Here is a 22522-nt window from a genome sequence, read left to right as displayed (position 1 = left end):
GTCGGACCTCAGAATAGCGACAGAAGCAACCTCGCTCGCTGGTTTTCCGGTGACGGCGGTGGAGGCGATTTCTGATCCAGGAAATTAGGGCTCACCTCCTTTCTACCTCGCATCTGTGAAGTGAGAGGAGGGACGCCAGTTTTCAGGAGATGAACGACGCCGCTCCCAGGCGGCGATCTCTCGCCGGAATTCCAGAGCCGCGAAGGCGCGACTGATTTTATGAAAACAAGAGCGGCAACCTTGTTTGTGAGCAGAGGAACTGAGATCGAAGAAAAGAGTGAGGGACAAGGCTGAGTTCAGCCGAAATTTTGAGAGGAGAGATCGAAGGATGAGAGGGCGGCCTCGTCGGCCTCGCCGGAGCCGTTCGCGGCGGAGCTCGCGTAGAGCGGTCGAGAGAGAGGGAGAGATCAGTTGAGGGAGAAAAAAGAGGCGTCTGATTTTCATTGAGAGAGAGAACCGAGAGACTTGGGGGGGAGAAAAATGGATGTTGGGCTTTTATTTTTGTTATTTTTGTTGTTGGGCTAAAGATTGGGCTTTTTCATTTTAATTTCTTTGGGCTTTTGTTTTATTTTATCTTGGGCTGAAGTTAAATTAATTAGAATGGGCTGGAGATTTATTCATTGGGCCATGCATTATTTAATTGAGTCCAATCGTTTATTCAGTAATTGGGCCGATTTCATTCACTGTTCGGGCCTCGTATTTTATTCCGTTGGGCCGCCTCATATATGTTCTATAGGCCGTCCAGATTTATTTATTCATTTGAGCCAATTATTTAATTCACACATTTGAGCTCAAAATTATTAATATTGTTATTTGGTGCCCCTCATTATTTTATTTGGGCTGCCATGATTTATTTAATTCAGGCCCACCCCTGCTTAATTAATTATTAGGTTGCCTTATGTTGAGCCTTTTAATTATTTAATCTTATAACATTACTTATTCCTATTTATTAAGCTGATTAATTATGAGGTTATAAATCGAATAAGCTGAAGTATTTATTTATTTTCTTTTGACTACGAGGAGCGGGGTTTATTTAATTGACGGATTAGAACACCCCGAAGAGAACGGATTAATTTTTGTTAATTATCCGGCTTCATGAGACGAGACTTAGCTTTTGTTTAAATCCGATAATCTGGATTAACAATAGAAATTCCCTGATTATTATCTCAGAATAATAGATCATGCATACGAGATTCATGCATAGTTAAATTACGCATTCTCATTTAATTGAGAATTTTCTCTCGATTTAAAGTCTTACGTTATTTTCTCGGATTAAAGGTCGAGCGCAAGAATAAGAGCTCGTCAAGGAGTCACTAATCTGTAGCAAAGCTTTGCTATCAGGTGGGTTTATTTTCATATATATCAAATGAGTTTAATGTTATGTTTGAACAGTTATTTCATTGCAAAATCATTGAACTGAAAATTATTTCAACTGTTGTCTTGTCATAAATGTTTCAATGTTTGGTATGATATCTATCTGATGTGGCTTTGCCAGTTATCATGCAATCGAATTCGGGTCCTGAGCAGTTGATAGCTATCCTGCCAGGGCTAGTGTACACCAGTGACCGTGAGTCATCTAGCGGGTTGGCCGGTCAAGTGACCGTGAGAGGTGGCCACCTCTCCGGCACACAGTTCCAGATATGATAGATTACAAGAGAACTTAGACTGCAGTCGAACTTTAAGAATCACAACTGAATTTAGTAAGCTTGGGCCTTTTTAGCGAAAAACCCCTTGTTGTACTGTTTATGATGGCATGACAATTTAAATCTTTACGAAGCATGTTATATTTCATAGTAGGCATATGTGCCCACTGAGTACCTTTGTACTCAGCCCTGCATGTATTTCTAAATGTGCAGGTTGAGCAGTAGACGATGGTGATGAAGTGACGAGTGGAATCCTCTTTTGTCGCAATATTATATGCTATGAAAAAAACTCTAGGGTTACATGTCTTCATACATGTAATCAGAACCTTATTCCGCTGCGTACTCAGAAGTTTTATGTTATTTTGGCTAAGTCAGAGTTATCTGAACTTATTAGTTATTTGAGTCTATACGACTAAACCTCTGTTATATTATAAATATCCCTTTTGTTAAATGATGAAATGTGATCCTTCCTTGTTTGATTATCCCCTTTCTACCCCGCTTCTAATCTCCCTCCATTAGTCACGGTTTCCCTGGCTTAATTATCCTTAATTAGGGCCGGTCGTGACAATATTAAGATAGAAAATAGTAGTAAAAAGAAATTAAAATGATGAATTAATTTAATATTTAATAAAATTTAGGGGCTATACAACATAGGGTAAAATAGTATATTTTTAATTAATTATTATCTATATATTATATTAAAGACCAGTTAAACGGTCATTTTTCCCGCCACCTACCTCTCCAAATTTTAAATTTTCAAATTAATAGGTGTCATTTTTTCGAAAATAATTGTCTTAATATCATAAATACAATTATTTAATCATAACCCATTCAATGTATCCGAGTTATTTAATTAACTCCCACTAACTCCCAACCATAACTGTCTGAATCAACGAATTTTAAAACAAAATAAATAATTTACAAATCTATTACAGTTATTTTAAATCCTATCCATAATTGCAGCAGTTACTCCATAATTTTATAAAACAAAATAAATAATTTACACCATCTATAAATATAACCTCACAAACTATCACAATACGAATTCCACCTATCACAATACGAATTCCATAGCCAAAAAATCGATCTCCACAAAAATCATTCTCATTTTTTCATTTTACGTTGAAATGGCTTCTTTGTTCGGCGTCATCAAGGAATTGGAACCAGGAAAGAGCAAGATCGCATTGCAATTGCGCTTGATAAGAAGTTATGACATCTTCAAGTTCAACAACAGATCTGAAACATTTTCTCATGAGTGTGTGTTCCATGATAAAGAGGTACTCACTCAATACACTATTTTTTTATATTTTCGAAAATTTCAAATATCATACTTGGTAAAGTATAAATGAACGGTGATCGTATGTTCGGTGAATTATCGGTGAATTATGGACTTTACCTAGAGATCGATCGGAAAAGTGAGAAGAGATTGCTAGATTGTTGAGAGTACGAGAAAAGATTGCTGCAGTAGTAAAAGTGTTGAAAGCGTAAGATTACAGAGTGCGTACATGCGGCTATTTATAGATTACATGTTAGGGGTAAAATAGTAATTTCGCCTTCGAAGCATGCTTCCCGCGTGGTCAAGGGCATAGTGATAATTTTGCCTCCCAGGCGGGTGATTCCTCTGCTCTTCAGCGACTTCTCTGGCATGAGCCGTTTCTCTGGCAAGAGCCATTTCTCTGATCGAGAATGATTTCCCTGACATGTCCGCTCCTCTGGTGAGGTCCATTCCTCTGATAAAGGTGATTCCTCTGCTCTGCATATATTATTCCTCATCAATACTAAAATTTTTTGTTTATTTTTACAGGGCGATTGAATCCATGCCACAATTAATACTTCATCACTACAGCAAATTAAGCCACTCCTCACAGAAGGACATGTTTATGCAATCAAGGATTTTGTTATCACCAACAACACCATGAAATACAAAACCACAGAGTCACAATATAAGCTTTTATTGTTCAAGCACACAAGAGTTGTAGAACTCGATGATGATACATTCCCAAATCACACATTCAACATCAATAATTTTGGAGAAATTTTTTCTATTTCTGACGTCCAGAATGTGGTCATGTTTGGTAAAAACTTTTCAGCCATTTTATTTTAATTATTATCATCTTATGAATTTTAATTTCAAATTTATATTGTAGATATCATGGGAATCGTAGTTTCAAGTTATCAGCCAATAATCAAATATTTCAATGGACAGCAAACAAAGCTTATGGATATCATCATAGAAGATTTGGAGTAATATTTATTATACTTTCAATTATGTTAATTGCATAAATAAAATACCTCAATATATGTGAATGACTAACCTAAATTGTATTTAATTGCAGGGGAAAGACTATGACATGCACACTTTGGGAACAGTATGCAGATAAAATGCATGAATATCTGTGCACAGAACCAAAAATGCCAATATGTTTCATAGTACAATTCTGTCGCCCATCTATATTCAGAGGTAGAAAGAATAAAAAAAATTATTATCATTATCTATTATCTATTTGTGCTAATACATTTTGGTTTATGAAACAGGTGAAGTTTGTATATCAAGTTCATATCATGTGTCAAACATACTTTTTGATGAAAACATTGTTGAAATCAATAAGATGAAGGACAAGTAAGTATTTTAAAAAATAAAAATTAATTGCATCGGCATACATTATTGTTCACATTATTTCCAATTGTAGTTTTATCAAACTTCACAAGGAAAGATCAATCAATCTCAAGTTATTGGCAGCACCAACAATTAGAACAATTGAAGATGAAATAAATAAAGGCAGTGCAAAATTCATGGCTATTTCAGAGTTAACTGGTCAACAGGTTTAATATTACATAATTTTATATTTTTTAATATTAAATTTTCGAAACATTTAAATAATATATTTTCGTGTTTTTTAAGAGGGGAATGTACTGGATATATGGCACAATATGTTCTGTATCAACGCTTCGAGCTTGGGCTTACTTAGCATGCAACATATGCCTAAAAAAACTGAAAGCAAATGATGATAAATTTTTTTGTGACAACTGTGCAAGCTTTGATGTTTCAGGAAAAATGAGGTATATCCATTTTAAGATATTTGGAAAATACTATTGTTTATGACTTACTAACATGTTATCTAATAAAAAAATAGGTATAGACTAAGAGTATATGTTGCTGATAATTCTGGAGGTGTTTCTTTAAGCTTATGGGATAGAGAGTGCTTACAACTAATTGGGAAACTTGCTGAAGAAATAATATATGTAAGTGAATGCAAAATAAAATTATAAATAAAATTATGGAGATAATTCTAAAGTTATTAATTTAAATTAAAAAATTTGCAGGATCCTAATAGCAATGAGTTGCCAATTGAGATAGATGCTATCACCAACAAAAATGCTCTATTTAAAATTAAAGTGGAAGAATCAACGATTTTTGATGGAGCATATGTTGTGACAAAAATCAACTGCGACCCAAATATTTTAAATAAATATTGTGGGTCAATAGTTGAAAGTGAGACCAAGGAAACTCAATTGAAAGACAAAGAAATTGAAAACATTAAGGTATTGATTAAATAAATATTATATAGATTGGTTTTGAAATTGAAAACAATTATTATAAATATGAAATATTTCAGGTTCAAAATGATGGTGGGAGTAGCAGCTTTACCAATGTACATGAATCAGTGAACATCAATGACAATGAGGCAACAAATAGACAACTCGAAGAAGAAACATCAACTGACCCAAAACTCATGAATAAAATAGGGAAGAGAGTTGTGATCAAGAAGGAGAAGCCCTAAAGTAGCATTTATTTTTATGATGTTTTAGTAATTAGTACTTTACGATTTGCACTTTCAAATTTCGTACTTTAGAATTGTAATTTTAAATTTCGTTTTTAGGATTTCAGTTTCAAATTTAGTTGTTTAGGATTTCAACTTTCAAATGTCAACTTATTAATGTTAGTATTTCATATTTCAGAATCATTTTATTATATATTATCTATTAATTAATATTACATAAGGCAAAAATCCATACAGAAAATGGGATCTTTTTCAAATTTGGAATGAAATTAGCTCTATCACTATAAGAAATCAGCACATCAATACAACACTATAAACAAATTAACCAAATCAAGAACACAAATGGGATCAAGATTGAATGTATCACAAGATCAATATACAAGAAGCAGCAACGAAAATATTAATGAAGTACAAATTAAAGAATCCAAATTAAGCATAAAGTGAGATATGTGTTGGGAACCTTGTGGAATATCCTAACCTTTGTTTTGATGATACCAAAATTAATAGGACTTAAATGTAATAGACTAGAATCGTTTTGAACTCAAGTGTTAGAGTTCGTTTCTAGTTTAGCTTGCGGTGTCAAAGACTGAAGACTGAAGACTGAAGACTACAGATACCAACTGAAGTATCAGTTGAAGACTGATTATTTAATGCGCGCAATGGACTGATACTAAAGTCAAGTATCAATTGAACATTACTCCTAGGACTGATCTTCCAACGTTCAGAGGAAGCCACGTACGCACAAGTACAGCCGCATTAAATGCAGAGATCTCAGAATATCTTATCTCTGCAGAGGTCATTCCTATCTGATGGTAACTTTTCAGAGACGTCACATCTCATGTCCATCAAAGAGAGCCGTTTCCACACAGACAAGGAACCTCGAAGATTGAAGCATCAGCCCAAATTCGAATTGCTCTCCAACGGAAGAAATCTTGAGGACGATTTACGCCAACAGATCTATTCAAGAGTTCTCCTACAAATAGCGCTCGAGGATCACTTCAACCTTCACCTATTCAACGACATAAGCTGAAGCTCTGCCAAAATTGCTACTCAGCCTAAAGCTTAACCGCCCCAAAGCTTGAATCGAATAAGAGAATTCAAAAGCCAAAATCAGTCACTGCTGATTACATACATTCTCTTAGACCCTAGGCATATATCTGTTTACCCAGAAGCCAAAGGTCAAACTTGCTTCAAAGAACTTGTTCTTTGTAAGTATAGTTGGCACTCGTTCAAACCTCCCCCCATAAGAGTGTTTGAGTGGTTCGGAGTTCAGGAAGGTACTCTGAACTCTGAGTGAAAAGTCTGAGCACGAGGTGTGCTTAGCAGGGAAATCCTACGCGAGGTTGTGTGGGTGCTGAAGAAGGGTTTTCTTCAGTTTACGGTTGTGTGCACCAGGCAAGCACACGGGTACGGTTTGCAGTGCACCAGTGAAGCACTTGCGGAGTGGATTGTTGGTCTGATCAACCAACCGTGGATGTAGGAAAGGGTTTTTCCGAACCACGTAAAAGTCTCTGTGTTGTTTACAGCTTTCAGTTTTACATTCTTACTTGTGCTATTTCAATTGATAAAACTGAACACTGACTAACAGCAAAGAGAAACCTTAATCCAACAACCTGCTCCACCGAGGCTATTACGAAACTAAGTTTAATTTCCGCTGCGCATGATATCGATCTGACTGAACTATCCTCTGATAGTTAGGAAAAGTGATATCATCTCTATCCTAGCAAACACGACTGAAGCCCTTACTTGCATCAGTTAAGTTCCAGCAACTTAACTGATAACTCATTACTGAAGAGCTTTCAGTATCAGTCCTCAACCCTGTTGGTCAAAACTGATTTCAGTAAAACAGGAGTCCTTGTTTGCGTGCAAAGTTTCGTTTTGATCTCTGACTGAGATCCCTCTGATTGAGGTCAGTAGATTGTGCAAAAATAGCCTATAGGTGTATTCCCCCCCCCCCCCATACACCTATTCGAGACCCTCAGGACCTAACAATTGGTATCAAAGCAGGTTGTTCGCAAGAACTATATGCATCTGACTAGGTTCTATTTGAACTATATCCTTTTTCTTAAAGGTCTCGAAAAAGTTTTACTCTTTCTTTTTGTGCTTGCTATTTGCTCTATCTGCTGTTATCTGTTCTCTCTTTTTTTATGGAGACTAACCACAGTAGATTATCTTCTCTACCTATGTTTAGTATTGAAAAATACGACATATGGAAGTTTCGGCTTGAAAGCTTCCTCACCGCCCAACATTGCCGAATGTGGGAAGTCATCACCAGCGGACCTATAACCATCACCGAAGTTATCAAAAGGGTTCCTGCTGATCACCATCAGGATCCTTACGATGAGGTCCAACCCAAGTCAAAGGCAGACTTCACCACAGAAGAAAGGAAGCAAGATGAGTTAGACAACCTCGCCAAAATCATCATCTCCGGCACTGTTCCTGACAAGCATGTCATGAAGATCATCAAGTGCAGAACAACAAAGGAGACGTGGGATATTCTGGAAAGAATGTGCGTAGGTTCCGAGGAAATCAAGGAGAATAAGCTATCGATAGCTTGCCAGAAGTTTGATTCCTTCCTCATGCTCAAGAATGAATCTGTCGAGGAAATGGAACAAAGATTCAATCTTATCTTGAATGAAGTTCAATCCCTTTCCAAAGACAAATACACTCAACGAGAAATCAACCTGAAGATTCTTCGAGCACTGCCACGTGGAGAATGGCAGATCTACTCAGTCGCTCATCAGTATAAGCCAGGATTCAGTCAGCTCCCGACAAACAAGCTTTTCTCCGATCTCATGGCAAATGAGTTCGACCTTTTGAGAAATATTGGTAACAAGAAGGCTGGAGGATCAGACGAAGATGGTCCATCAACCTCAAGAGGAGTTTCACTGAAGGCCTCAACCAGAGAAGGCAAGAAGCAGATCAAGGAACCAACGGAACTCAACCCAGAGGACTTCTACAGTCAATATGCTTTGTTGACTGAAAGATTCAACAAGATGGAGTCCAAGTTCTGGAAGTACAGAAGGTTCACAAGCAGCACTACAAAGGAAAAGAAAGAGAAGGCAACCCCAGACATTCCACAGATTGAAGCGGAGAAAGGAAGTCAGCCGCTTACGACATCAAAGATATGGAATGCTTTGGATGTAGAAAGAAAGGGCACTTTCGACATGAATGCCCTGATCTGACTCCAGCTGAGCGCAGAGAACTGAGAGCTAAGAAAGATCGTAGCTTTTCAAAGAAGAAAGCGATGGTTGCTGACGATGCTGACTCTTCCAAAGACACATCAGAATCATCTGACTTCGACAGTTCCAGCTCAGATGATGAGAGCCGAGCCCTGATGGCCAATGAATCAGAAAGCGTGGCTGACAACAGCTACGACAATGGAATGAATGGCTCAGAGGTAAACTCTCACTCAAAAACTCCTTATACTGATAACTTCCTGATGCTTTCAGGAGACCACTCAAAATCTGGAGGTAGCTCATCCGATGAAACTGACGAGTTTGATCAGCTCATGACTGATCACTGTCAGCTGAGGAAAATGTTCGAAGATCTCCTCAAGCAGAATCAGAAAATGGACAAGGAGATCAATGATGAACGAGCAAAGAATTAGACAATCATCTACCTTCCGGATGAAACTTGTCTTGATCAGCTAATCATGGAGAACAGCCGACTGGAAGAAGAGCTCAGAATCTCCAACTCAGAATGTGAAAGAGCATCTCATGAAATCAAGAGGCTCAATCACAAGCTGGAAGACACAGTCAAGAACTGCATGATGCAGTCTCCCATGATGAGCAACTTTCCATCGAAAGGTCTGGTCAACAGCATCGGAGGAAAGATTGCAGCTGACAAAGGAAATGATATCATGATCATCTCGAAGGACGATCCTTCTGAAATCACAACCACAGAAGAATCAAGAGATCATGATATGGATGAAGTTCGCAAGCGCAGACTGATGGCTAGATCAAATGTTTCACCTCCACGAAGCTACAGACGAGCTAAGGAGGCCCCCAACCAGATCATTCTATTGAGAAGGCTGGAAAGCAGATTTCAGTCAAAGATCAGGGAAGGAACATCAGAGGTCAAGAAGAATCTTCCTCATCAATCCAGGGGGAAGAAAGGCCACATCAGTCAGAAACTGACATCTTCAGTTCAGTTTCAGAAGGAACAACATCCATGGAGACCAAGCAATGCTGAGTCCAGACGAACCAAGAGTCCACGACAACAAGCTACTGGACATCAGCCACGTCTCCAAAAGTCTGCAAAGACTCGAGTATCTTAGGGAAGATACTTCGCCGAGCAAAGAAGACCTCAACCACTCATCAGACAGAACTGCTACAAGAGTGAGGCCTTCAAAAGGATTTCTCAACAGAAGAATGCTCATGTGCCACCTGAAGCGCCAATGACGTCAATCAGACATTCAACAAAGCGCAAGAGATCAGCCAGACCAATTCTGAAGCAGATATGGGTTCCAAAAGGAACTCGAGCTAACATCGAAGGACCCAAAGCTTGATTGGGTGCCTGAAGCAACTCTTCCTTGCAGGTCAATGTCAGGAAACACAAAAAGAAGGAAGAGGCCAAAGCTTCAATCAGAACGTGGTATCTGGACAGTGGTTGCTCGAAGCACATGACGGGCTACAAAGAATATCTATCTCAGTATGTTGAGAAAGCTGGATCCAAAGTTGCATTCGGAGACAACTCAATCGGAGAAATAAAAGGCTACGGTGTGCTCAACATGGGTAACGCCAGTATCAGTAATGTTAGCTTTGTTTCTGGTCTTAAACATAATCTGTTGTCTGTGAGTCAATTTTGTGACAGTAGTTTCACAGTGAAGATCAAGAAGGATGAATTCACTGTTAGAAACAATCAAAAGAAGGTGGTTCTGAAAGGATTCAGACAAGGGAGTCTCTACGTCGTTTCTTGGGAAGACAGCCCACCAGAAACGTGCCTCATCAGCAAGAGCAGCTCGGAGCTCAATTGGCTATGGCACAAGAGACTCAACCATCTCAACTTCAAGACGATCAACAAACTTGCTAAACATCAACTGGTAGAAGGCCTTCTGTCACGACCGGTCTTAACTAAGGATAGGTAAGCCGGGAAACCGTGACTAGGGAAGGAAAATTAGGAGAGGGGACAGAAAAGGGGTGATAAATAATAATAAAGGAATTGAACTAAGATTGAGACATCATATGAGAAAAAAAACACACATAAATAGATAAGAGCGAGTAATCGGTCAAGAGTATCCGATTTAAGTGTTTATACAATAACTTGATTTGACAATCCAACATAATAGGATAATATGCATCATAACTGAGTGTTCGCAGCGGAAATAGAACGTGATACATGTATGAAGACATGTATCGCCAAGAGTTTATTTAGTAAATATGACAAAGCTCCGCACGACACCCCATCATCACTCATCACTGCTCAACCTGCACATTTAGAAATACATGCAGGGCTGAGTACAAAGTACTCAGTAGACATATGCCGAAAATCATATACATACATAATAAATGTAAATTGTCATGCCATTTCAATAGTATAACCAAGGGTTTTTACTTAAAAAGGCCCTAAGCATACTAAATTCATTTGTGATTCTAAAGTTCGTCTGATCAGACTAAGTTCTTTTGTAATCTATCATATCTGAATCTGTGTGCCGGAGAGGTGGCCACCTCTCACGGTCACTTGACCGGCCAACCCGCTAGATGACTCACGATCACTGGTGTACACTAGCCAAGGCAGGATAGCTATCAACTGCTCAAGACCCGAATTCGATTACATGATAACTGGCAAAGCCATATCAGATAGATATCATACTGAAATTAAAACATTTTATGGCAAGACAATACTTGAATTAACTTCAATTCAAAGATTTTGTCATGAAATAACTTGCTTGAACGTAACAGTTAAATTCATTTGATATATATGAAAGTAATGCCTACCTGATTGCAGTGTTTTGCTACTTAAGACAATGATTCTCTTTCCTTAGCGCGATAGGTTACTCAGGCGCTTTTGTTTATTTGAACCTTTGATAACACGAAACATGTGTTCGAGTGAATAATAGAAAAGATAACAACAAATGCAGTGAATCACTATTCACTCATTTCTCTAACTACCCATATTTCCTTAAACGACTGTATCTAACTCATATACAATCGTTCTTCTTTTATCGAAATACTTCATGTACCTTTGAGGATGTAGGAAAGCCCATTTTATATTATTCCTTTATTTATCCATTATAAATAAAGAATAATTTATAAAATATTTTCCTTTTCCCCATTTAATAATGCCAATCAATATATATATATTGCTACTATTAAAAGAACTAATAAGTCATTAATAAATTCTAAATATTAATTCCTGATGAAAATTTCATTGTGAGATTTTAGGAACATTTGTAAAAATATTTTAAAATAATAAAAGGAGTTAACTATAAAAGAAATTTTCGAGAAGATCTAATAATTTTAATATTTTAACCATTTAATAAATAAATCTTTAATATTTCATTTATCAACTATTCCATCTAATATAATTTTACCAACAAGTTCTCATGAAATCTTTCTCAGAATATTTATATATCTCAATAGCTCATTTATAAACTAAAAGTGATATTTTATCAACAATAAAACTTTAAAATCCTTAATAAGAATTATTTAGAAACATTTCAATCTCAACAAAACTGTATAGATTCAACTTCAACTAATAAACTGCTTTTACTCCGAACTCGTATGGAGTCGAATTTTATATCAATAGAAACCTCTTTGAGTCTAGTTTAATTGAAAAAAAAGTATGTTGAAAAACTCCAAGTAGTTTAAGAGATATAGCGATTTTCCCATCGCCTACCAGATTCGGCAGTTTCTGCCAACTGAAAGTCCAGATTTTTGAAAAATAGCAAACGTTACCTGAATGAGCTCAAATTTTATATGTAGATAGCTAACACATATATCTTCATAGAATAAAAATTTGAGAGCTAAATATCAACATATGGTTACTGAAATAATTAACTTAATCATCTGCCTCACGACAATTTTAGCAGATACGGGCAGTAGACTTCTCGAATTTTAACAGGGTAGTAAACGAAGTTCAAATGATATGAAACTTTGTACGAATATTTACCACACTCCCATCTATACCCCAGAAATTTCTCATAATATAATAGAAACGGGAATGCATCGAAATAAGGGCGTCAACTTACCCTTGTCCAAGTGAGCACTAATGGAAGTTGTTCGCCGGGGTTTTTTTTCTGGTCGTCGTTCTGCGATGGGGTTTAGCCGCGAAGGTCTACGACTTAGTTTTCCTCGTGCGAGATAGATCAGGCTACACAACGGTGGTTTCTCGATCCTTTTTCGTCGTAAGGATAGTGAGAAACGAAGGCCGTAAGTTGGCCGGTGGCTAAGTCGGGAATTCGACGTTGGCCTCCGAAGGATATTGTGGCCTTTGGTCGGGAAAATATAGAGAAGGTTTCGGCCTTTCGATTGTTGGGTTTGGTAGCCTAAAGATGGAGGAACGAGTACACGTTCTCGGTTCAGAGCCTAGTGGCCGGTCGACGAAGAAATGGCCCGGCGAAGGGAGCTCACTTGAGCTCTTGCAAGTAAAAAAAAACAAATCTCCTAAACTCACTCTTGCTCGCTGCACTTCTTCCTTCTGCAGAACTCTCCTCAATTTATAGAGGAGTTTCTGCAGACAACAGAATCAAAATGGTGGAAATTTTGGTACCTGGAGTTGCAACTTTTGAAGATTTGATCGTTGAAATTTACATCCTTTGACAATTGTGATCTTACCGTGAAATTTCTTTCTCGGCGTGCTGAAGCTTTTGAAAATTGTGGATATTGGCGTGATTTTCTTCTCCTACAGGAGACTTTGGGGTGTGATGGAGTTCAGATATACTACATGAAGAAATCTGCAATCTTTACAATCTCCTTCTGCAGTAATGGTGTATTGGAGGGGAAGGTGAATAGTATAGGAAATAGTGTAGGGAATAGTGTAGGGAATAGTGTAGGAAATAGTGTAGGAATTGATGTGTTGGATGAAAAATCGAGACATACGTGTAGTGCCGTGATCTAGTTTCTCCTAGTTCCTGTAATAATTCTCCAATTCTCGTTTAATAAATACTCGTCGTATTTATATAAATTAAATCCTCAATCTTGAGATTTAATACGTGAAAGTCGGAATTAATTCGCGACTTAATACCTTAACTCATATAATGCGAAATAATAAAATTATTATGCATATGATCTCAAATTATAATTCTAGCAATTTGATTTAAATAACACGATTTATAAAATCGGTTATAAATCTAAATTTTCTAATAATATTGATTAAATCAATAAACTGGTAAAACAAAGTCTCAAACGTATAGTTAAACCAATAAATTTAATTATTGGTTTCATTCATGACTGAATATTAAATCGCAGCTCTGTATCTCTTATACAGACTTTTGCTGAAATAATATTATCTGAACAAAATAATCACCATAAATAATTAAAAGGATTTTATAACTAATGCACATATTTAATCTAATATGTATTTAAAAGAGCGGGGCATCACATACTACCCCCCTTAAAATAAATTTCGTCCCGAAATTTGCATACCTTCGTTAAACAACTCTGGATATTTTTCTTTCATCTTGTCTTCGAGCTCCCACGTAGCTTCTTCTTGTCCATGGTGCCTCCAAAGAACTTTCACTGAGGTGATTGATTTATTTCGGAGTTGTTGCACCTTTTTATCTAAAATCGCTTCGGGTCTTTCTTCATAGCTCAGGTCTGGATTAAGGATCATCTCATTTTGGTGTATCACGTGCTTTGGATCGAAAACGTACTTCCTAAGTTGTGATACGTGGAAAACATTATGGACATTTCCTAGACTTGGCGGTAATGCCAGCCTGTAAGCCACTGGGCCTATTCTTTCTAGGATCTCATAGGGTCCTATAAATCGGGGTCTAAGTTTCCCTTTAACTCCGAACCTAATGATCCCTTTTGATGGAGAAACTTTCAGAAAGACTTTTTCTCCATTCTCAAATTGTAAGTCAGTTCGGCGTTTATCAGCATATGACTTTTGTCTATCCTGGGCCTCCTTAATCCTCTGTCGGATTTGGCGAACGATTTCAATCATTTCACCTATTGTGTCTGGCCCTAGGATTTTTTTCTCGCCCACTTCATCCCAATAAAGTGGCGATCTACACTTTCTCCCATACAGTGCTTCGTAGGGTGCCATAGCGATAGTCGCTTGGTGACTATTATTATATGCAAACTCGATGAGTGGCAAAATGTGCTCCCAGTTTTCACCCTGGTCTAGCACTACTGTCCTCAGCATATCCTCCAATGTTTGAATCGTTCTTTCAGACTGACCATCTGTCTGTGGGTGAAAAGCTGTACTAAAATTCAATCTTGTGCCCAGTTCTTTTTGTAAACTGATCCAGAATCTGGATGTGAACTTGGAATCTCTGTCCGATGTAATTGACTTTGGCACTCCGTGCAAACGCACAATTTCTCTAACATAAAGTTGAGCTAACTTGTCGGATCCATGGGTGATTGGGATTGGTATAAAGTGCGCACACTTCGTAAGTCTGTCCACAATGACCCATATAGCCGTGTTACCTCGCTTGGATCTTGGCAATCCTGTGACGAAGTCCATTGCTATATCATCCCATTTCCATTCTGGTATCTCCAAGGGTTGTAGTTCCCCGTAAGGCCTTTGGTGTAAGGCTTTCACTTGCTGGCAAGCAAGACATCGTTCAACAAACGAGGCTACATCTCGTTTCATTCCTTCCCACCAGAAATTCTCTTTTAGATCTTGATACATCTTAGTACTTCCCGGGTGGGCAGTATAAGGGGTATCATGGGCTTCGCTCAAGATTTTATTCTTAAGTTCTTCATCTTGAGGAATGCATATCCTTCCTTCAAAGAGTATGGCATTGTCTGGTGCTTCTTGGAAATCTTTGAGATCTCCTAATCTTATCTTTTCCCGTAATTTTTCCATCTTCTCATCCTTTCTTTGTGCTTCTACCACCATTTTTCTTAAACTAGGTATTGTCTCAACAACGCCTGCTATAGTTCCAGGTGGTTTAATCACTTCTATCTTCATCTTGTCAAATTCTTTTATAAGCTCAACTTCTCTCGTGAGAAGATGTCCTAATTTTGACGAGACTTTTCGGCTTAATGCGTCGGCTACTACATTAGCCTTGCCTGGGTGGTAGTTAATACCACAGTCATAGTCCTTTACTAATTCGAGCCATCTCCTTTGTCTCATGTTTAGATCTTTTTGCTCGAAAAAGTACTTCAGACTTTTGTGATCAGTAAAAATCTCACACCTAACTCCATATAGGTGATGTCTCCAGATTTTTAATGCATGTACTACTGCAGCTAGTTCCAGATCATGAGTCGGATAATTCAACTCATGAGGTCTAAGTTGTCGTGATGCATATGCTATTACCTTGCCATCTTGCATCAACACGCAACCTAGTCCATTTTTGGACGCATCCGTGTAGATTACATATTCTTTGTCTGGTTCGGGGACTGCTAAAACCGGCGCAGTAGTTAGCATCTTCTTGAGTTTTTGGAAACTCTCCTCACACTCGTCCGTCCAAGTATACTTGATCCCCTTCTTGAGCAGTTGCGTCATTGGCCTTGCTATTTTCGAAAATCCTTCAATAAACCTTCGATAATAGCCAGCCAATCCTAAGAAACTCCTGATCTCGTTTGGATTTGTTGGCGACTTCCATTCTTGTACTGCTTCCACTTTAGCAGGATCTACCTTGATTCCTTCTGATGATACGATGTGTCCTAGAAATGTGACTTCTCTCAGCCAAAACTCGCATTTGCTGAATTTGGCGTAGAGTCGTTCATTCCTTAGCGTTTGTAGAGTGGTCCTCAAATGCTCTTTATGTTCTTCTTCATTTTTGGAGTAGATGAGGACGTCATCTATGAACACTAAGACGAACTTGTCCAAGTAGGGGTGAAAAACCCTATTCATGAGATCCATGAATACAGCTGGTGCATTTGTTAGCCCGAATGGCATAACTACGAACTCGTAGTGGCCATACCTTGTTCGAAAAGCTGTTTTGGGTATATCTTCTTGTCTGACCTTCAGTTGATGATAGCCAGATCTCAAGTCGATTTTTGAAAATACACTCGCACCCCTAAGTTGGTCAAACAAATCCTCTATCCTTGGCAAAGGATATTTGTTCTTGAGTGTTAGCTTGTTCAGCTCTCTATAGTCAATGCACATTCTCAAGGTGCCATCTTTCTTTTTGACAAACAAAACTGGTGCTCCCCATGGGGATACACTAGGTCTGATGAAACCTAGGTCCAGTAGTTCCTGCAATTGAATTTTTAGTTCCTCCAATTCTTTTGGAGCCATCCTATACGGTGCCTTTGATACTGGCGCCGCTCCCGGTTCTAAGTCTATGGTAAATTCCACTTGCCTATTAGGTGGCAATCCTGGCAAGTCTTCTGGAAACACATCACGGAATTCTCGTACGATATCCACATCTTCAATTGCTCTTTTTGTCTCAGCTTTCCCGTTTAGGTACACGAGGAATGCCTGAGAGTCCTTCTTATTCATCATCTTTCTTGCTTGTAGGGTGGATATAATTGGTATTCTCCTACCCATTCTTATCCCGTGAAATTCCCAAGCATTTTTCTCTGGAAATTTGAAAGAGATCTTCCGCTCCTTGCATAAGATTGTAGCGTAGTTTTCAGCTAGCCAATCCATTCCTAGGATTATATCAACGTCCGACATCGGTATAACATATACGTTGTTTGCTATGACCTCTAGTGATCCTATGTTCAATTCTAAGTTCGAGCAAACATGCGTTACTGTCATTGTTCCTCCTATTGGTGAAGAGATACTCATGTCCTGATTAGATCTTTCTATTTTGAGTCCTAGGGTGTCCACACATGCACTTGCAATGAAAGAATGTGAAGCACCCGTATCAAACAGAAGTACAACAGGTGTGTTGAGTAGCATGCCCATACCTGCCAGGTTTCCCTGGTTTTTCTCGGGCTGGTTCTGTTTGATAGCATAGGCTCTTGCGTGATACGGTTGCATCTTTTGTTGCTGCTGACGTGGCTGTGGTTGTGGCAGCTGTGGTTGATGTGATTGTTGAGGCTGCGGCAATTGCAGATGACGTGGCTGGGGTAGCGCTTGGATAGCTCTCAGATGTGGGGCTTGGAATGGTGGGTTTGGCCTTAAGCTCATCCCGTGTTGCTTATTTGGGCAACGATTTGCATAATGCCCCTTCTGGTTACAGATGTAACAACTATCACTGCCAGCCTTGCAGATTCCACCATGGTTTTTGTTGCACTTTGGGCAGGGTGAAGTTTTCTGTTGGTTGTTCCCCGCCTGATTAGGAGCAACTTGCCTTCCAAAGCCCTGTTGCTGGGGTGGTTGTCCCTGCCATGGTTTCTTCTCAGTTTGGCCATTGTAATTGCCTTCCCATTTTCGTTTCCCTTTGTAGTTCTGGGATTGGGCTTGTGGGGGTGGTGGCATAGGTGTTGCCACTGGTCTTTCCCATGGCATTGCTGCCTCAATGTCTAGAGCTCTACTGAGGGATTCAGTATACGACAACCCTCCATGACTAGCCAAAGCCATCCTGATTTCATGCCTCAGACCGGCACAAAATTTTTCAGCCATTTTCTCGTCTGTATCAACTAGTTCTGGGGCATATCTGGACATGTCGCAAAACATCCTATCATACTGTGTAACCGTCATCCTCCCCTGTTTCAGGTTATAGAATTCCATCTCTTTCTTCTTTCGGTAACTTTTGGGTATATATTTATCATATATCCCAATCTTGAACTGCTCCCAGGTGAGGTTTTCTAGTTGATCAGCTGTCATTGTCTTCATTCTGGCTTCCCACCAGAAGTCAGCCGATCCCGTCAGTTGGAAAGATACACAGGTTAAACGTTCCTGGTCGGTGCAGCGCAGAAAGTTGAAGATGCGTTCGATTGCACGCACCCAAGTTTCAGCCTCAGCTGGATCTCCTGTACCGCTGAATACAGGTGGGTTTTGACGTAAAAACAATTCCTCTATTCTACGTTCTGGCCGTATTGGTTGTGGAGCTATTTCTGGTTCTGGCCCTGGTTCTGGACCTCTTTCATCATTTTGTGGGATTCTTCTCCCACCTCTTGGACGTCCTCTCTTTGGTGGCATTCTGATAAGTCAATATAATATGTTTATTAGTACATGGTGGATGTATTCTAACACTCGTTCATTGCTTCTTCAATTCTTTGTACTAGCTATATCGTATGCAAAACTTTTAAATCAACGAAATATAATAAGTACTTAACACACGAATTTACTGAAGGCGTGAATTTATATATAAGTACTTAAAGATTCTGCCTCCTAGAGGCCTCTTCGAATAATATGGAGTTATAGAACGGTCCATAGGTAGTTACCGTTCCTGTAGTAACAACTTCCTAGATAGATGAATATTACAACCCACGAGTTCGAGATACATCATACAAGCAAATACAACTGCCCTAGACTATCGATCCATGGGAGCTAGCAGACTTGCTCTTCTCCGGATCCTCTTCTGGGTCTTCCTCCGGATCCTCTTCTGGGTCTTCCTCCGGATCCTCTTCGGGGTCTTCCTCCGGATCCTCTTCGGAGTCGATATCCAGGTAGTAGTCCTCTGTTTCCTCACCCTCTGCCCCGAGCTGAACACGACCACCGAGAAGTCGGATTTTCACCACATCCTTGCAGGGCGTTCCTGCATCGGAGGTCGTAGTACCCTTCTTAAGGGAAAGAGGCTGAGCAGGTAGTGGCTTCCAACTCGTCTTGCCTGGAGTTTTCTTCCTACTTCCCCCAGTGTCATCATGGGCTGGAGTTTTCCCTTTTTCAGCAGTCTTGAGTGCCTGGCGCAAGATCTCACCTTCATCGTTGTCAGTGCCTGCCAGGGCTTTGCCCTTATCAATAAGTTCGCGTGCTTGACGCAAGACTTCTTCTAATTGTTTCATGGCCGCACTGTAAATGGGGTCCTCTTCCCCTGGTGGAGGTGGCTGTATCGGGGGTGTACCGACTGGTGATTGGGGTGGTGGCGTCTCTTTCCTTTGGGTTTTTGGACGTGATGTCCCGGCCTCGAAGTCGTTTCGGCATCGACGACCGAGAACAGACAGTTGTGGGGAAACACTCTGCACTGGGATGGGTGGATCTGCTGTTATAGGAGCCTGAGTAGGCATAAGTGGGGTCCTTTCTTCCGGACGAACTCCAACAGGAGCAAGGTCTCCTGGCCTCATATATGGTCCCCTGAATGCTCTGCCAAAGGCATCATAGGTGTAGTGAATTGCTGCGATGAACCGTGGAAAATTGCCTTCTGGATCAAACGACTCTTCTGCAGTGTGTACGTAGTCACCTGCGAGCTCTGTAGCCCATCCCTGCCAGTCTGGTGGAAGTAATAAGATCAAGCGCATGATCCCGTCATAACCAGTGGCTCCATGGGGATGTGCAGCTTTCCACAGTCGATAATAATGGGCGAGGAACTCTCCTAGGTCATCTCTCCAACAACGTGTGTAGGTTCGGTATTCCCTGAGGATACTTTCAGGACTTGGTCGCCTCGTCATTTGCTTTCTAGCGGTGCGTCGTGTTCTTGCCATCTTTGAAAGAATGACGTTCTATAATTAAACTCATAATAAGTTATTATAGCAGTAGGTTTCTAATTACTCTCATGTATTAACAACACAAGTCGTGATCATATCATAAGTAATATTGGTCTTAATCTCTGACTTATGCATAATTAATAATTCACAAGTCCTAGATCGTGCAGTCATAATCCCAATACTTACATATGTATTGAAATTTTAAGGGTTGAAAGAGATTCAACTCATTGCACAAATAGTAAATCATTCAATGCACTTTTGTCACTACGAGCTATATAATAAATAATTTTATTGGGTAAGGCAATAGTTGATATGTTTGAACAATTCGAACTATGCCCGTATCATCATGAGTGACACGCTCCGTCATGTCTCTATCTTTATACATCCTCGAGTGACGCCTGATTTTCTTTCTTCTATTGTGTTTTTCATTTCAACTGTAATGAATGATAACTAAACTCATGTATATGTTTTGCTTCTATGTTCTTTGTAAGAGTGATCAAACATTTCTAACGCATCTAAGTTCATCAAGGAATCTATTCAATCATATAGCATGAGATTTAAGCACTTGTACAAACATTTGAAAATACAACTTTCTCAACATTTAATAAATATTTACCTCTGTTTCTCTGTTGAGCAGGATGTTGTGATGAGGTGCTGAGCTTTTGTCAACTGACCTTTCTAACACTAGTATTCAGTAAAGAATAAATTTTGGGATAACTCTTGGGTTCAGAGCAACCGAACTGCTCTGATACCATTCTGTCACGACCGGTCTTAACTAAGGATAGGTAAGCCGGGAAACCGTGACTAGGGAAGGAAAATTAGGAGAGGGGACAGAAAAGGGGTGATAAATAATAATAAAGGAATTGAACTAAGATTGAGACATCATATGAGAAAAAAAACACACATAAATAGATAAGAGCGAGTAATCGGTCAAGAGTATCCGATTTAAGTGTTTATACAATAACTTGATTTGACAATCCAACATAATAGGATAATATGCATCATAACTGAGTGTTCGCAGCGGAAATAGAACGTGATACATGTATGAAGACATGTATCGCCAAGAGTTTATTTAGTAAATATGACAAAGCTCCGCACGACACCCCATCATCACTCATCACTGCTCAACCTGCACATTTAGAAATACATGCAGGGCTGAGTACAAAGTACTCAGTAGACATATGCCGAAAATCATATACATACATAATAAATGTAAATTGTCATGCCATTTCAATAGTATAACCAAGGGTTTTTACTTAAAAAGGCCCTAAGCATACTAAATTCATTTGTGATTCTAAAGTTCGTCTGATCAGACTAAGTTCTTTTGTAATCTATCATATCTGAATCTGTGTGCCGGAGAGGTGGCCACCTCTCACGGTCACTTGACCGGCCAACCCGCTAGATGACTCACGATCACTGGTGTACACTAGCCAAGGCAGGATAGCTATCAACTGCTCAAGACCCGAATTCGATTACATGATAACTGGCAAAGCCATATCAGATAGATATCATACTGAAATTAAAACATTTTATGGCAAGACAATACTTGAATTAACTTCAATTCAAAGATTTTGTCATGAAATAACTTGCTTGAACGTAACAGTTAAATTCATTTGATATATATGAAAGTAATGCCTACCTGATTGCAGTGTTTTGCTACTTAAGACAATGATTCTCTTTCCTTAGCGCGATAGGTTACTCAGGCGCTTTTGTTTATTTGAACCTTTGATAACACGAAACATGTGTTCGAGTGAATAATAGAAAAGATAACAACAAATGCAGTGAATCACTATTCACTCATTTCTCTAACTACCCATATTTCCTTAAACGACTGTATCTAACTCATATACAATCGTTCTTCTTTTATCGAAATACTTCATGTACCTTTGAGGATGTAGGAAAGCCCATTTTATATTATTCCTTTATTTATCCATTATAAATAAAGAATAATTTATAAAATATTTTCCTTTTCCCCATTTAATAATGCCAATCAATATATATATATTGCTACTATTAAAAGAACTAATAAGTCATTAATAAATTCTAAATATTAATTCCTGATGAAAATTTCATTGTGAGATTTTAGGAACATTTGTAAAAATATTTTAAAATAATAAAAGGAGTTAACTATAAAAGAAATTTTCGAGAAGATCTAATAATTTTAATATTTTAACCATTTAATAAATAAATCTTTAATATTTCATTTATCAACTATTCCATCTAATATAATTTTACCAACAAGTTCTCATGAAATCTTTCTCAGAATATTTATATATCTCAATAGCTCATTTATAAACTAAAAGTGATATTTTATCAACAATAAAACTTTAAAATCCTTAATAAGAATTATTTAGAAACATTTCAATCTCAACAAAACTGTATAGATTCAACTTCAACTAATAAACTGCTTTTACTCCGAACTCGTATGGAGTCGAATTTTATATCAATAGAAACCTCTTTGAGTCTAGTTTAATTGAAAAAAAAGTATGTTGAAAAACTCCAA

At 38.6% G+C, this 22522-nt stretch overlaps 1 long non-coding RNA gene across 1 annotated transcript; it reads left to right on the top strand.

Moving 5' to 3' along the window:
• The first annotated feature begins 3422 nt into the window (after positions 1-3422).
• LOC131020011 (uncharacterized) lies at positions 3423-5616 on the top strand. The gene is made up of 3 exons (XR_009100578.1): positions 3423-4703; positions 4778-5186; positions 5261-5616. It is a non-coding gene; the product is annotated as an uncharacterized LOC131020011 (long non-coding RNA).
• Positions 5617-22522: the final 16906 nt, after the last annotated feature.

The sequence above is a fragment of the Salvia miltiorrhiza genome, chromosome 4 (genome assembly GCF_028751815.1).
Source record: "Salvia miltiorrhiza cultivar Shanhuang (shh) chromosome 4, IMPLAD_Smil_shh, whole genome shotgun sequence".
NCBI classification, from domain to species: Eukaryota; Viridiplantae; Streptophyta; class Magnoliopsida; order Lamiales; family Lamiaceae; genus Salvia; species Salvia miltiorrhiza.
The sequence above is the reverse complement of the archived record's forward strand: the minus strand, read 5'-3'. Positions and strand labels throughout refer to the sequence as shown.